We start from the raw sequence: 16,075 nt of genomic DNA on the forward strand, positions 1-16,075 counted from the left end.
TGCTATCTGAATCCATGAAGATCTATGAAGTGTTTCAGTATAATGCTTGTGAAACATAAATGTTTCTTTATTTATACCGAATTCATCTACCATGGATATCAATGTTGATATCCTTGATCTGTGATTTTGTCTAATGTGAAAAATGAGATTAATAGCTTCCCCCATCCCCCTTCTTCCAAAGTCCTGACTTTAAGTTCAAAAGGACATTACTGATAATGAGATTGCATTGACTCTCCTCATCCTGATCAGCTCCCAATCCAAGCTTTCAAGTAATTTTATCTAAGGTAGAGAAGCCCCCTAGTGTTCTGCTGGGTATTGGGTTGGAGACAGATTCTTCTACCTAGATAGCCCAAGGCTGGGAGTGATCTGGTATGGTTGGAGATGGTCTGATAAAAAAGGTATATTCTCTTTCCGGAGGTAAAATGATGATGGGAAGACATCACCCTTGTGTACCCTATATAAACTGTGCACCCTAACCCCAAAATGAGCTCATTTCCAACACTGCAGCTCCCATGCATATGCATGTTACTCATTTTGAAAAAAATATACATTGAACTACAACCTAATTCTGTTTGTCTTTCTTAGACAAACTCTGTGTAAGGTTAACACTAGGGAATTCCTTTGAGAAGCAAAATGATCATAGTCTGGCCTCAGAGTCAGTATGACCGAGGTTCATGATTCTGATATATATTACCTATGTGACCCTGGGCAAACCACTTAAACTATCAGTCCTCAGCAAACTCTCTAAGACTATAAATTGCCCTGAAGGTTCTAATCTGCATTAGTAGAAAAAAATCTTCACCAGAAAGTTCTAAAGCTTCAAACTTTTTTCCTCACAACTATCTAATCCAATTCCCTTATTTTAGAGATGAAATAACTAAGGCTTAGAGAGGTCAAGTTATTTGCTCAAGGTCATCTTCAGGGCTGATATTTGAACCCAAATTCTCAGACTCAATATTCAATGTTCTATTGACTGTAACTACCTATGTTGATGAAATCACAGGTTTAGGAAAAAAAAAGTGATGGTGGAAAGATTCATTATGAAGAGTGACTGGGATTCAAACCCAAGTCCTCTGACTCCAAATCTGGCTCTTTTTCATCTATAACACGTTACCTCTTCTAAGAAATTGACACAGCAATCATATTCTCTGTCTTATGAAACTTCAGTCCCTTCCCTTACATTGGCTGCTTCACATTTCCCCCAAAAATACACCGAGTCCCCAATCCTAAACAAATAAAATCAATAAAATAAAAAATTAAGCTAATGCCTGATCTCTCTTCTGCTTGACTTCTAAAGTTTTTTCTAAAAATGATTTCTTCTCTTCATCCTCAACCCTTTTACACTGAGCTCCCCACACCCAACCCTCACCATTACCATCACTCCAATAAATTATTCTCTCAAAACTAACTACTGACTTCCTAATCATAAAAACAAGTAGGCTTTTCCCAGTACCAGTTCTCTTTAACCTCTCTGTACCTTTTGATACTGTTTACTATGTCCCCTTTCTGGATTAATGTTTTCTCCTCCCTTGACTTCAGACACAACTCTACTTTTTTCATTTTTAATTCTACCTATTAAGCTTCTTTAGCTGGCTCTTCAACCTTTCTCTATATTCCTTAATGTCAGTATTCAATAAGGTTTGCTATCCTTGTCCTATATCTCTCACCTTAGTAATTTCCCTTGCATTCATAACTTCAGTTCTCACCTCTATGCCTATCGCTTTGATATCACATGGATATGGCTATCTATGGCCAAATCACTCTCTCTAGTCTTTCCCTTTCTTCTGAGTTCCAATCAAACAACTCTACCTGTGTCCCACTCAAACTCAGTATGTTCAAAGCCAAACTCATTATTCCTCCTCCCCCCACCTCCAAAAGGCTCATCCTTTTGGCTTCACTATTTCTTCCAGTGGCACCACCATTTTGCCAGCCTCCCAAATTCAAAACCTTGGGGTGATCTTTGACTCCTCTCCCTCACATATTGCATTCATTAAGTTAGTAAGTTTGTCAGTTGTACTTCTGCAATTTCTTTCTTCTCCCTCTTTTCAATTTCCACTGATACCATATTAAGGCAGGTTCTAATCACTATGCACTATTGTGCTGACCTGTTAACAGATTTTCCCATTCAGAACCCATATAGCACTTTCCTTTGAAACACTTCCATGCATGAATCACATAATAGCATATATAACAGATACTCCCACTTCCGCTAGACTATGAGATCCACAAATGTTGGGACAATGTCTCATCTAAACTGTATCTCTGAACCCCATCAGGCATTTAGGTTAATGTTTGTAGAATCAAATGTGAAATTCACAATAACCCTATGGCTACAGAAGCATTACTACAAATGGAATTGCCTTATATATCAGTGGCATGACAGAGCAAGATTATATATGCCCTCAAGAGCCAATTGTTAAATTTTCTCTGTGAGCATTTATAACTCAAAAATTGACAAATGCTACAAATCAGGGCTTGATTTATGGTTTTGTTGATTGTCTAGCCTTAAGAAAGTCATGGAGAAATGTGAATAATGCAGATTAAACTTAAGATGTATCATGCATGTATTTCTGTTCAGGGAAGCTGGTTATTAAACATTTACCAGCACATCCCTGTTTATATTATAAACACACCCAGCCTTGACTGGGTATAAATTAACATGGGCACATGATGCATGAGACAGAAACAGAGAGAGAAAGAGATACAGACAGAGATGTGGAGAAAATAGTGGAATAGGGAAAGGGGAGATTGGAGGAAAGGAAAGATGGAAGAAAGAAGAGAGAAAAAGAGAAAAGAGATAGGAAGAGGAGAAAGAGACACTTCTCCCATTCCAGCTCTGATAAAAGACTTTGTTGTTGTTGTTGTTGTTGTTGTTGTTGTTGTTGTTGTTGAGTTGTTTCAGTCATGTCCAACTCTTCATGACCCCATTGGGCACTTTCTTGGCAAAGACAGTGAAATGATTTGCCATTTCCTTCTCCAGGTCATTTTACATATGAGGAACTGAGTCAAACAGAGTTAAGTGATTGGTCCAAGGTCACACAGCTAGTAAGTGTCTGAGACTGGGAAGATGCATCTTCCTCGCTTCAGGCCCAGCACTCTATCCACTAAGCCATCTAGCTGCCTCCAGATGATGTAGAACTTGAACATGTTTAATCGATTCTAATGTAATATTTTACATTACATTTATCTGTATCACATCCTCCTACTCATGTAATGTAAACGTAAACTCCATTTGGATAAGGCCCACATCTTTTCTCAACCCCACTTTTGCACCACTTCACACATTTCACTTCATTGTTCTTTGAGCCACCTATAATTCTGATGCTTTGGAGAATTTGATATTATATGATTTGCAGGTATATGGGATCATATTGTTGTGAAGAAGGTAGATTTTTGTGTAGGGGAACAGCTTGGAATTGTTGGAAGCACTGTGTAATTTCCCAAATACAAACAGACCTATTCTCTTCCTCCTATGCAATTTTAGGCTTAGCTTTTTGTCCATCTGCATTGTTTCTACAAGATCCATGTAGTTCCATATGTGCGTATTTGAATGTGTGTATATGTACATATATACATACATACATACATTTATTCATATATAAATTATATATTAAATTTCTATTTATACTTATATTTAAGACTGTCTCTTTTAGATGTCCCTGCATCTCATTGAGGAGGTGCTATAATTTTCTGAGATGATGGCAAGGGCTAAGTAACATCCACAAACAGAAACATCTGCAAGGCATCTACAGAGAATACTTCTTCTACTTGGATTCTTCATAGGACAACATCCATGTCAGTGGCAAACCTCTATGATAAGCATATGGCTACATATTTTGTGTCTCACTAACAATGGAAATCAGAGAATTCTTTAACAAAATTATTTCTGTTGTTGCATACGTAAACCAATCTTGTATGATTGTAGGATATGTATAGGAGACGACTTAGTGGGAAAGAGAGACTCTTCAAGGTTATATTTTTCTCTACTGAGTTGTGCTTTTTTATAATGAAAAAATAATAAACACATTGTGGCATCTTTTATTCTTTACCCCTTCAAGTCAATTGTGACAGAAGATATTCACTAAAGAAAATCAGCTGAAAAAAAATCTGCCTATTTCCTTCTCATGTCTTCATCAAAAATTCTCTTGAAACATGCATATATAAAGATTTTATAGATGTGGAAAAATAGACACATGAGCCAACTGTGTATTGGATTTCTCCACCAAGATATCCTTTAGGCATCTCAGACTCAGCATTGCCAAAGCAGAACTCATTATTTTCCCCTTCCTCAAACAACAACAACAAAAACAACAACAAAAAAACCCTCATCTCCTCTCCAAATGACCCTTTTTCTGTTGGGGCACACCACCTTTCTATCAATCATCTAGGTATGCAGCCAGGGAGTCATTCTTAACCTTAACTTCTTCTTTATTCTCTATATCAAATTAATTATGAAATCTTATGAACGCTATCCCCAAAATGTCTAAAAAAATTGTTCTTGTCTCTCCACTCATATGGCAACCTCCCACCCCTACCCTGCCCCATCTCCATTCAGTTACATATGACCTCTCTTTTGGAATATTGTATTAGTCTCCTAAATGTTCTTACTGCTTCCATTCTTTCTGTTTTGTGATCTATCCTCCATACAACTGCCAAAATAATCTTCCTAAAACACAAGTCTGACCATATCACTCTCCTGCTCAAAAAAGTTCAATGATTCCCTCTTATGTCTAGGATAATATACAAACACCTCAGCTTGTTATTTAAAACATTTGACAACTTGGATCTTGCAGACTTGCTGGGCTTATTATTTCCCTTCATTCACTCTGTGTTCCAGTCAAGTTGACCTACTTACTGTTCCCAGAACTATTTTCCTTCTACCTCCTGCTTTTGTAACAGTCTGTTTCCTATGCTTAGAATTCATTCCTTCCTCACCTCCATCATTTAGAATCCTTTGCTTACTTCCAGACTCAGCTCAGTCAGGTGCTACCTCCTATACAAGGATTCTGAGCATTTTTGATGTGTTAAGGACTTTTTTAGCTGTCTGGTAAAACCTATGGATCCCTTTTAAAATAACATTTTAATACATTAAATAAAATGCATAGGATAACAAAGGAAAGCAGTTATATTGAAATTTTAAAATATTCACAGATACCAGGTTAGGAACTCTTGTTATGGGAAACTTTTTCTTGTTCCCTCAATCATTACTGTTCTCTTCCACATCAGATTATAGCACGTGCCCCAGTAGAATGTAAATTCCTTGAGAGGAGAGACTATTTGTTGTTTTTGTCATTGCAGTCTTAGCTCCTATTATATCATGTTTTGCATCAAGTAAGCATTTAATAGTTTCTCCTTGTTAAATTAGATTGAGTACACAAAAGTTTCTACTGCTTTGCATTATCATAATGCACTATCCTTGGGTGCCATTTTTTGAAAATAGTTTGTATCTAAAATGGTGATGAAAGGGATGTCCCATTCATTCCCACTAGCTTTGCTAAGTCATTTCCATAGCTATGCCTTTTGAGTGGGGTGTGAAGGTGGTTGTTGCCTTATGTACAAAGTTGTTTTTTTTTTCTTTTTTATGGGCCATATGGGAATCTCCCAAAATGTTGTGCATTAACAACAAGCAACTGTCCCCACTCATTACTCCCAATATGCCCTTGTGAGAGCCCAGTGCAATTTACCATGTAAAATACTCATGAAATAAAGTCATTGTTGAAAATAAAAACATTTGTAGTAAATTTAAATATTTTTCAAAAATCTTTTAAACATGTAATCAAAAAATTCTGAGATTTGCTAGTGCTTAGCACAGTCCCTGGCATGTAGTAGGCACTTAATAAATGTTAGCTGGCCAACTGACTGCTATCATTAAATCATTTGCTGTTGCATTGACTACTTGGGATTTTAAGTATAAGAAGAGAGAAGTATATGATAACCATTATATATACATACATGTATGTACATGTGTGTATATGTGTGTAAGTTTGTACATGTGTGTATTTATAAACCTATGTGTGTTGTATGTATGCACATATATACACATATATATTATATATATATATTTACATATATATTATATATATTTATGTATATATATAAAAATATATGAAATATAACATTGTCCCAGGCTAATAAGTGCCATGTACTTCAAGAGGGTCATTTGCCCTCAGTTATATTTCCTATAAACAGTGTTATCAGAAAGTACAAAATGGTGAGATCATTTTAAAAAGAGCTATTCGTCCGTGTGACACCTCAAAAATGAAACAATTCTTTCTCTCTTGACACAAGTCAAGGCATTTGGTCTGACTCCTTGCATAAAGATATCCATGGCAAAGGCTTTTCTGTAAGTCATCTGTGGTTGAAATACTAGCTGCTCCAAAGGTAATGCAGAGGGAAAAAATAAATAAAAGGTGAATCTGTATTTGTGTTCAAGCTTGAAATTTTGCTTCTGTAGATGATCAAATGCAAACTTTCTTAAAAGTCACATTTGTCAAGTTTGTTTCCTAAAAGATCCAAGAGATGTTGGTATATTTAAAGACACTTTACTCTATGTGTGTGTCAATGAAGAGAATTGCATAACATTTTAACTTCACAGAGGCAAACCCTGCTAGGTTATAACAGTGAGTATTTATTTGGCTTTCTGATACTATGATGACCCATACTATATAGACTAATATATAATATATCTTAGACAACTCTTTACTTTTTTCTGCACCTTAATAATGTGGGGGCTTTAATTATATCTATACTACCACCAGGGTGAATAGAAATCATAGGGAAGAGTCTCCAACCAGGTATTTCTTTGTAAAGATCCTTATATTATTTTAGAATGTAAGCTATGGTTTGCTTTTAGAAAATTATACCTTCAAACAAAATGAATTCAGAGAAGAGAAGCAAAGAAAAATGCTTGAGAATAAACCTGTGTATAACTTGAGAATAACCTCATAATTCACAAAATGAGTTTGCATCTGTTATTTCAGAATGCCATCTGTATTACACTAACATATTCTTTATAACTCGTTCAAAAACACTATATTGTTGTTTTCCTCGACATAAATTCTCTGCATATTTCCCTTGCTCAACAGAATGTATGCTTTCCAAAAAGCATTGCCAGAAAGTACATCTCTCCTTAAGATTTTTGATCTATAAAAGGAGGAGGGTGGACTAAATCAGAGGGGTCAAACTCCATTGCCACCCCCACAATACTCTTGACAGCTGCGTGAACCAAGTTAAAGTGCAATTGGTAAATGTTTAACAAAATAAATCAAAATTCAATAAAACATAGATAGTATTAATATGTGGTTTCATTTTTTTTTTTTTACTTTTTTTGGAGGCAATGGGATTAAGTGACTTGCCCAGGGTCACACATCGAGTAATTGTCTGAGGATGGATTTGAACTCAGGTCCTCCTGACTCCAGGGCTGGTGCTAATATGTGATTTTCTAAGTTATTATGCAGTCCTCACAGGGATTTTTATGTATGATTTAGTGGCCCCCATTTCTATTTAATTTAATACCTCTGAACTAGATGACCTAAACCCTTTTCCAGCTCTAAATCTATGATACTGTGACTCTATATTAGGCAATGGTTAGTAATGGTTGATTAGATAAATTAATCTCTGCTAAAGTGTCCACTAGCTAATGAATAACCCCGAAGGGAATCATGAAAATAAAGTTTAAAAAGCACCAGGCTTAAGAAGATTCTTGAGGAATAATATTAATTATAGGAATTTTGGAAAGTCAGTGAATGAGATAATTTGAACGTAGGGGATTATCCAGCTAGCCTTCCTAAAGTTATACAATATAGGTAGAATCTAAGATCATAGATGTAAAACTGGGAAAAAACCTTAAAAAGCTAGTTCAGTCCCCTCATTTTACAAATAAAGAAACTGAGGCTGAGAGAGATTATATAGCTTACTCAAGGTCATATGGAAAGTAAATAAGTGTCAGAATCAGATTTTGAACTCAGGACTTTGAACTCCAGAGTCACTGCTTATTCCACTGCAATCCCTCCTCATCTCTCGTTTATTCTTCCTAAGTGCCTGACCCTTGGCTGACACTGATGATTTTGCTATCCTTAGGCTCAAGCCATTTTATTTATATAGTTTATTTTTGAGAGTTTGACTACATTTTGCTGATGTGGGGAGTTTAAGGGTTTGGGAGTGTTGAGGGGAAGTTTTGAATATGATGAGATGACTTCCAGAAAGTCTCTCTTGATTCCTGAGGTCATACAATAATAAAAAAGTAATGACACCTGGCATTCATGCTGGCCTTTAAGGTTTGCAAAATGTTCTATATACATTATCTTATGTATTTGATCTTTATCCTTTGGGATAAGTACTGGTTATAGCCTGAAGGTTTGCCCTATTATTTCTCTATATAACAAGTAGTCTATGCCCTACACACACCTCTACTTCCTGTCTGCTGTCTGCTCTTTTCTGGCTTATTCCTCTTCTAGAACTACCACATCCCACCCCCAGTCTCCTTAACATAGACTTGAGAGGGGGGCAGCTAGGTGGCACAGTGAATAGAGCATCGACCCTGGATTCAGGAGGACCTGAGTTCAAATCCGACCTCAGACACACAACACTTACTAGCTGTGTGACCCTGGGCAAGTCACTTAACCCCATTGCCTGGTCAAAAAAAAAAACAAAAAAAAAACTATAGACTTGAGAGGTTCAAAATGCCAAAATCCAGCACAGGGAAAGGCTTCAATTTCCCTTATTTCACTTACTGTTTCACTTATTTTTATTCACTTATTTCACTTATGTTTCTAGGGTGGGGAACCTGAGGCTCATGCAGTTAGAGTAGTGACCCAAGTCACAGTCTTGGTGCCAGGGAAAAGGGAAGAGAGGCCCTTGTCTTAAATCACATGGATCCTGATTCACCCCTTGCTTGTTATAACCTCTATGTTAAAGATGTGAAAATTAGTTGTGGGAAGCAAGGAGATATCGGCACCCATTTGATATTCAAATTCTTCCTTCACAGTGGAAAAAAAAAGGAATGGGCAGGGGGCTTAGGGGCCTTACTGCTGGTCTCATTCTGACAGGGCCAGGGCAATTCAATATTTTTTTTTAATTTTGTTGTTTTGTTTTGAAACTTCTTGGGAATTTCTTCATTCAGTGAATCAAGAAGAATGGTTCATCTTTTGCATCCCTTTGCACAATATCTCCATTTTCTAGCCTAGAAGGTTCAGATTTTTAGCTGGTTAGCATCTCCCTGACTGTGACTTCAGGAATAGGAACACAATCAGACCAACATGAGCAATATCTCTCTCCTTCCTCTGAATGACCTGAAGTTCCCTGATCCCAGAGCTGCCCAAGCTGCTCTGAAGCATGACATAAATTCCTGAAGTTATATCAGAAACATTTAAATGTATAAAAGCAAGACCTTGAGCACCAAGTCTTGGGAGCAACCTTTCTTGCAATTTCAAAACCATCAAGCACTCACTCTCTTTTCTTGCCATAGCATTTTTTGTCTGAGGCTCCCTAGCACCATCCCTGCCAACAGCATACATATTATGATCCCAATTTTACAGTTAAACTGATGCTAAGGGAGGTAAGTGATTTTCTTCTTGTCAAAGTGACAGTAAGTGATTGAGATAGGATTTGAACCCAAATCCAAGTCCTGACTTTAAGTCTAATTCTTCAGACTCTAAATAATATACCACAGTTCTTTAATTATGTTGTATTATTACTATCTTTTGGTAACTCACTTCTCTTTGGATAATACCATGAACATGTAATATTGGTTGCAGATTGGAAAGATAGGACATCTTGAGTTAAGTAAGGAGGTTGATTAAAAAAAAAGATGAGATTTACATCTCTTTCCAAAGATACTACAACTTCAATGAATCTCAGAAGGAAAAGAATATCAATACATCTTTTCTAAAACCCCTTTGTTGACATTAATTGGACTTAGAGGGCTGATATAACATAGAGCTAATATTTAATTCAAAAATAATACCTAACCATGAGAAGTGCCTTTGATTTCCATTGCAACTGGAAAAAGGTGGATATAAATTTTCTTTATTAGATTAGAAATAAATACAAGCAAGAAAAAACAGGTTTATACTAGAGGAAAATGTTTCAGATATGCATAGTAGGAAAAAATCCACGGAGCACTTAAAAGATAGAGTTTCAAAGATGGAATCAGGGCCGCAAAGTCAGCTCAGAGAAACCGTAATACTAAAAAGTTGGGGGCAGTTGAATACAAGATCAGCATCCAATATTTTGAATTTTTAAGGCAGTAGCTCACATAAGAAAACTGATAGCTGTTTTTAGAATATGTGATAAACAGGCTAGAATTTTATAGAAATACTTTTTGGAACAAGCAGACTTCATTTCACAAAGCAATAGTAAAGACTAATACTATATGCCACTGGATTTGTTAAGTATAACTGCAGGTGGATTATCTTTTTCAGACCATTTTCAGAGTGGAATCCAAAGTCATTCCATGGATAACAGCTACATGAAGTCAACCAACTTTCTTGGTGTCAAGAAAGAGTAGTCAAATACCTCACTGAGTCATGAAGATTTTTTTAATAGAAATTGAGGAGTGTATGATGGAAATTTAGGATTAGGTCATTGCCTTTAGAAATTACAGAAGGAACTTATATTTATTGACTATTGAAGGTTTTTTCAAATTTTCTTTGCAGTGGATAATCTGATTTACATTTAGAAAGAATCACTTTACATATATTAAATTAGGTATTAATTGAATATTTTAATCAACTTTTAGAAAGAAAATAAGGGAATTATTTTTTTTTTAAAAAGTTCCTCATTGGGGGCAGCTAGGTGGTGCAGTGGATAGATCACCGGCCCTGGATTCAGGAGGACCTGAGTTCAAATCCGGCCTCAGACACATAACATTTACCAGCTGTGTGACTCTGGGCAAGTCACTTAACCCCATTGCCTAGCCAAAAAAAAAACAAAACAAAAAAAATTCTTCATTAACTTGCCTCACTTTTAAAATGAAGATTTTTAAGACTTAGAATGAGTAATATCCAAACAATGCTGTGTCTATGGAAATAGTAAACTTAGAGTTAACTTTAAAACCTTAAACTAACTAGATTTCTCTTTTGTTTTCCAGATTTTAAAACTTTAGCATCTATGAAACATCTAGAAAGACCTGGTTAGTTGCCTAGAACAATACACCAGAAGCTAATTATCCTTCATAAACTAATAAAGAACAAATCCCTGTACTACTAATACAACCTCCAAAATATTCTTGAGAATTCAACAAATGAACTTGCTGGGATCTAGAGCACCACTACAGATGGAACTGCTGTCAACAATCACCCAGTCATAACACTGACCAATAAATTGAAGAACAATATTTTTAATAGATGTCACCATTGGTTATTGTCATTGTTCAGTCATATCTGACTCTTCATGACCCCATTTGGGCTTTTCTTGACAGAGATACTGGAGTGGTTTGCCATTTCCTTCTCTACCTCACTTTACAGGTGGAGAAACTGAGGTAAACAGGTTTAAGTGACTTGCCCAGGTTCACACAGCTAGTGTCTGAGGTTGGATTTGAACTCAGGTCTTCCTGACTCTAGGCCTGGTGCTCTATCCACTGTACCACTAGCTGCCATATTTGATGTCACTAAAAATCTTCAAACTACATGGAATGGAAAGCTTTCCAGTTATAGTCATGGCAGAAGAAATTAAAATTATGTGGAATGAGGCCAGATATATGTCAACTCATCGTTATCAGAGTTATTCTGAACTCACACAGAGCAAGCCCTCACATAGTGGTCAGAAAAAGCAACACAAGGACACTCTAAAGAATTCTCTTAAGAACTTCGGAATTGATTGTATGACATGGGAAACACTGACATGGGACTTTCCGACCTGGCATGCACTCATCAGAGAAGGCGCTATGCTCTATGAGCAAAGCAGAATTGAAGTAGCTCAAAAGAAAAGCAAGATGCACAAATTTAGAGAATCCACCCCAAATGTTCTTATGAACTATTTGTGTCTGACCTGTGGTAGACCATTACGAGGCCATATTGGTCTGATCTACCACAGTAGGACACACCGTAACTTGACTCTGACTTGGTGATGTCGTTTGGGTCCTCTCTGAGAGTGAAACAAACTATTCTGAATATACTTTCAGGGAGTCTACCTAAGATAAGCCTGCCTCCTGATGCTCTTATTCAAACACACACCCCAAAAAACAAACAAAACAAAACAGACATTTTATCAACTTGTGCAACAGTACACACAACATCAAATGTAAAAGAATAATAGCCATAGAACAACTTGTTCTCAAACTGTTTTTATATGCCCCCCTTAGGAAGATGAAAAGAACAAGACGGAGGGATAGCAAAAACAACACTGTGAGTTCACACTCATGGAATACTTTATGATGGTTGATAAAGTACTGTCTTCACAATCACCCAGGGAGGAAAAAGTAAGTATATTATAAAGTTTAGGTTACTTTCAAAACATTATTTCATATTTCAATTTGAATGAATATAAGAAGAAAGAAGTAACTTAATATGGCTTTTTAGAAGCTTCTTTGCTGGCATTTTACTGATGAGGAAACTACGAGCTTTGGTTAAGTGATTTTTCCAAAGTCACACGACTTATACATGTTAAAGCCAGGATTTGAACCAAAGTCTCCTGGTTCCATTTTTTCCCAAAAGTTAAATATCCAGACATTTTAATAGTAACTCATATTTATGTAAGGATTAAAAGATTACAAAGTGATTTCCAATGTAAATATCATTAGCCCTATTGTTCAGATCAGGAAACTGAAGGTAAGAGAGGGTGACTTGACCAAGGTCCTACAGCTAATAAAGGTATTAGGTAGAAGTCAAACCTAGTTGTTCTGACTCCAAGTCAAATATTCTTTCAACTATAGCATGCTGATGCTTCTTACTAAGGACACTGTGATTTTCCATCTTTCTATTTCCTGTATTTTCCATGCCTTCCCCTTTGACATGGTTAAGTCATCATGATGACAAAAATAATCCATTCAGGAACTTAAGTGAGAAAAACATTAGTCAACCTGTTTGTTGGAAATCACATAAATGGAATGACTGATTGGCTGACCTTTCAGATATGTTGGTATCATGAAGATAGTCTGTGGCACTTTGCCTCTCTTTCCTCCAACCATGGCATTACCATCCTCCTACATCTAACCAGATCTTTCAACATTTTCCATCAGATACCAGTTTCAGTCATACTAGCCAAACTTGTCCTCTTTTTCTGTCTATAAAAGTGGCTTATGACTGTAACCTTTGTGCATAATAGCACATGATCAATTTTTGTAAATATATGTGATGCATAGAAGTATTAGATGGGTAGTACATGTCTTCATGCAGCACTATCAGAAACCTTTATTCCTTACTACTGAAGAATTGCTTAGTCATGTCATAAGAACTTTGTTGATCCTTACCTAGTACAATTTAGGCTACTTCTTTTCTTTCAGAAATATTTAAACTATCTTTGAGATTTGATTAGATTGGAGGAATGGCTTAGGTTGTTGATGTGGCTTACCATTCTCTTTAGTAAAAAAGGCTGTGAGGAGTTCCATCCCCTGTCCTAGGGCTTCCAAACAGGTATAGAGAGCATGACTGACTCTAGAAAATTATGTTCAGCTGAATCAATATAGTATCTTTACTGAATATCTCTGTTGAATATTATTCCTCTGTTTTGGCTAAGTAAAGTTGATTTAATGACCTCAGTCATTTGAGTCATGTCTGACTCTATGTGACCTCATTTGGAAGTTTGTTTTTTGTTTTTTGTTTTTCTTTATTTTTCTTTTGTTTGTTTGGCAAAAATACTGGAGCGGTTTGCCATGTGCTCCTCCAGCTCATTTTACAGATGAGGAAACTGAGGCAAACAAGGTTAAGTAACTTGCCCAGGGTTACACAGTTAGTATATATCTGAGACCAGATTTGAACTCATGAAGATGAGTCTTCCTAACTCCAGGCAAGCCACTCTATCTACTGCACCATCTAGCTGTCCTGTTGAATGACTTATCAGTATCTCCTTTGATTCTCATATCTTACCTAAACAACCAGAGAACCAACCTGAGTCAGGCCCAGGCTCAGACCACCACAGCTCACATACGTAAAACAAATCCTTTCTCAATAGTAAGAACATGATCTATTTAGACTGATTATATTTTTAATTGAAATGTTTGTTCCATTTATTCATTTCAGTTCAATATTGAAAATGTTTCAAACTTATATCTTTACATAACAAAGATTAAGAAGATTGACTATACCATATCACTAAAGTTATTTTTAAAGCCAAGAAAAGGGCTATCCCCTCTGGGAAATTTCCCTCAATTGACTTAACCTTTATGAAACCTTATATACACTGCTACCTCAAATCACTTTAGTAATTATCATAATAGTCTATTTATATTTACATGAAGTAAACTTGGTTCCTCTCCTGGATTATAAACTCCTTTAGGTAGAGACCATACCTATCCTTTATTATATACTACAGTTATCACTTCTACCTCATGACTTTCCCCCAATCACAGTTTCAATATATGGTGGGTCAGCATAAAAAATGGGAATCTGGGGGAAGTTTTACAGAAGCCACAGACAACACATGAAGGCCATCAGATGACACAAAACAAGTTTAGAAACTCAGAAATGCATAAAATATATGTATTGCACTGTATAATATCAACATATTTTATTTTTAATACCATAATAATTTAGATTTCTTCTCTGGGACAAAGGGAGGGCCAAAAATTTTTATGTGGATTTTCCAGATTATAGGGATGCTATACTCATACTCCCCACAATGTGGAAGGGATAATTATAAAGTCTAGTGGACTATTTAATATGATATTCTATATTTTGTGGGCCATACCTCACATCCTGGTTCCTTGTCTCAGAGTGGAATTCATTGATTGGGAGGAAGACAGAATGAGAGAATGTGGACAGTTTAAGGCAAGCTAGTGTCTAATAATTTTGTTACTATTGAAAAATAATTCCCTGTACATCTTTTTGTATGCAGAAATGACTATTCAGGGTGTCCCAAAAGTCTGAGTGCAATTTTAAGCTGTAATAATTTTAGTTGTAATAGCTTAAAGTTGCACTGCGACTTTTGGGACACCCTGAATATCCATATATCCCAGTAGTATGTAATAAATATTTGTTGCCTTGTTGTGAGTCATTCTTTTTTGTTTTAGCTAAATAAGGTTGCTCACATTTATGAAATTCTACATAGCAATACAGGAATAACTTCTCTTTCCAGTCTCCCAATAACCAGGCACTAAGTGTAAATTTATGAGTTTAATCTAGCCTGGAAAATCAGAGAATTGTGCATTTTATGAACTTTATTATGGATGAATACTTCTCTGAGAGATATAGTTTTTATATTGAGAATATTAAAATAAATAAAACAAGCACATCTATAAAAAGCAGAAAACTCAGATGTAAATGTATGATATGTTCTGGTGTAAGATTCCATGATAAATGCAAACAAAAAAGACAGAGTTTATAATAAAACCCATTGAACCATGACTAAATAGCATCTCCTGAATGAGAATATGAGTCTATGAGAATCTATTTTGAAATGAATATACTTATAGCATGGTTAATGGACACACTTTTTCTATTGTTCTCTGTAGTTTTCATAGTATACAGATTGAGTTATTTAGATACAGTCAATTCTTATTTCAATCATTTAGGGAGGAAAGATTCCTTCATTGCAAAACACCTGGTTTATTTGGTGAAAATTTAGGAAAAATGTTTTTTGTTTTTTTTTTTATAATGTAAACAAAATAATTCAACTGCTCCACTTCTCAGTAATTTGGGCATAAAGGAAATAACATTAGAATCTTATCGGTATGGTGTAATGGAAAACTGTGGACTTTGAAGCAGGTGACCCAAGTTCTAATCTGAGCTCTAACAATAGCTGTGTGACCCCAGGCTAATTATTTCATGAGTTATTCAGTTTTAAAGCATCAGAACCATCTTTATCTCTTCAATTTCCTTAACTCTGCATATCTAGCCAGTTGCCATCTTTCATAGATCTCTCACATTTGATCTTTCTCTCATGGCCACTACATTGGATTACTTCTCATATTGCAGTACCC

The sequence above is a fragment of the Vombatus ursinus genome, unplaced genomic scaffold (assembly GCF_900497805.2).
Source record: "Vombatus ursinus unplaced genomic scaffold, bare-nosed wombat genome assembly UNPS02009835.1, whole genome shotgun sequence".
Lineage (NCBI taxonomy): Eukaryota > Metazoa > Chordata > Mammalia > Diprotodontia > Vombatidae > Vombatus > Vombatus ursinus.